This window comes from Solanum tuberosum, unplaced genomic scaffold (assembly GCF_000226075.1).
Source record: "Solanum tuberosum cultivar DM 1-3 516 R44 unplaced genomic scaffold, SolTub_3.0 scf00629, whole genome shotgun sequence".
NCBI lineage: Eukaryota > Viridiplantae > Streptophyta > Magnoliopsida > Solanales > Solanaceae > Solanum > Solanum tuberosum.
In genome coordinates, this window is record NW_006239549.1 from 98,377 (window position 1) to 100,737 (window position 2,361).

At 29.1% G+C, this 2,361-nt stretch overlaps 1 long non-coding RNA gene across 1 annotated transcript in view; it reads right to left on the minus strand.

Annotated features, from left to right (window-relative positions):
- Window positions 1-589: 589 nt before the first annotated feature.
- Window positions 590-2,361, minus strand: part of LOC107058758 (uncharacterized) — a 2,639-nt gene continuing 867 nt past the window's right edge. Inside the window, exon 2 of the long non-coding RNA XR_001472309.1 lies at window positions 590-1,098. This is a non-coding gene — a long non-coding RNA (uncharacterized lncRNA). The remainder of the gene's footprint in view (window positions 1,099-2,361) is intronic.

Genomic DNA, 2,361 nt, shown 5'->3' on the forward strand with positions numbered 1-2,361 from the left:
TTGACCTGCGATTTGACTAAAGTATATATTGAAAATGATTTAACATAAGAATAATACTGTACAACATTTGATTAATTTCGAGAAAAATAATTAAATAAATGACACATTTTATTATTTCATTTTTAGAGAAAATGGACCTAAAACAAACATTTGAATTAGATTGCAAGTGATTAATATATTAAATAAACTAGACTAATTAAAATTTATTTAATTCATTTTAAAATAATAATTTTAAGCCAATTTAATAATTAAAGCATGAAAATCATTTTAAATTAATTGAGAAATAAACGTTTTGACTAACATTTTTGAGAAATGACTAAGTAAGTATATATAATAATAATTTACATTGCTAGATTAACTTTGAGAAAATAGTTAAACAAAGAGCAATTTTAATTTTTTAAGAAAATGGGACCTTAATTGAAATATTTGAATTAGAGACAAGTAATTAGAATTTAACGAAACTAAATTAGTTGGTTTTTATTTGAGTCATTTTTTGGTTTATGGAAAACTATTTTAAGCTAATAAAAATAAAAATAAAAATAAAAATAAAGTTTTGACTAAAGATTATAAATGAAAATACAAGTATTGGTCAAATGAGATTTGTTAGAAACAAAACAACACAAAGAAATATTTCGTCTTTTGGGGATCTCAACTAAGTTAATTAAAGTTAGAGTTAAATAAGATTAGTCAACACATAATCAAATAATTAGAAGAGTAAACGAGATAATGAAATTGGGCCCCTTCTTGGGCCAATTTCGCTATATTTTCAAGCTTCAATCTCATTCCCGTTTTGCGTATACTCTGGATGTATATCAGTGTATATGAGCATATATATCAGCTCTTTTCATGTATTTCTTACTTCCGAACACCTGTATGTCACCTTAGCCCTGTATTCCTGCGTTTTAGACCTGTATCTCACTGTTTTTGTCGTGTATATTGACGTATACCACTGTATTTCGGCTTATTTTCAGCATTCTGAGACTTGTTTTCAGTTTCCAACCTCTGTACAGCCCTATTCGGATGACCCGGCTAACTTAAAGAAAAGAGAAATCGGGCCCCTATGGCCCAATCATTGAAATGCAACGGGAGGGTAGAAGCCTATGAGGACTCGGACATATTTCACATGCAATAAGGTAAAGGAAAGGAGTTAATATATAATCCAATTAACAAAAATGCAAGAAGAACACACTAATTTAATGCAAAATGCATATTTTGACTCAAGAAAGATGTATACTAACAAACAATCCTACCAAAGGGAATCACAGAGAGGCATACTGGACATCAACAAATTTGGAGAATAAAATATAAAATAAAATAAGCATAATAGGAGAACACAATAGCCACTTAAGCTTAATGAATTAATGTGTCTACTATACATGCTTACAGATGCCAAGATAGAGAGAAAAGGACACAAAAAAAAGGACAAAGCTACTCATTATCATGCATATTAAAAGATATAGCAATAATACATATACTACACTAAAGGACACATGAAAAGCTATTCTTGTCTTGAATGATATGGAAGTGATTACTCATGAGCGATAATAAATTAAAGAGGATAAAAAAAAACAACAAAAAGTAGTCATACGTTACTACTAATGCTCATTTTTGAGACAAGTGGGGAAGTAAAGGAAAATATGTTCATGCACTATGTCCTTTATAGAATATTAGACCAACAATCCAATTTTTTTTAAAAAAAATGAAGAACTTTAACACTTATTCCAATATAGCCTTCAAGAAGAAAAAGACTACAAGAGATTGACAAAGAAAACTAAAAAAAAAGCACATCATCACGCGAATTCTAACTACAACCGACAAACTTCATCAATAAACAAAATCATTTTAGATAAATGCTTAAGCCATGGCCACAATGATCTTGAAAAGGACAAGGATAATATTCTTATAATATTCAACACAAACTTTTATCAAAACATTTACTTTCACCGTTCCCATAAAGAAAAATGCATTAGTTGAACAAATTTCAATAAACATGAAGCATTAGGATTCCTTTTGTAGTAATTTTGAAAAATTTCATTAGTTGAACAAATTTAAAAAAAAATGAAGCATTAGGATTCCTTTTGTAGTAATTTTGAAAAATTAGAGACTAAGGACACCTTTGAAATTTAAACACAACATTTAAACAATCCTTTGAAATAATGTTAAGCACAAGGAAACTTGGAACAAGGCAAGTTGTAAACAGAGACCTAAACAATTGCTATTAGACACATTCGAACGACTCCAACAAGTATCACACAAATATTGACGCTACAAAAGAAACTAAGAACGAGCATGGACCAAGCATGATGAATCAATCCTATTCAAGACTACTACTCGCAACTCGGATAACTCATTTTTGAGAAT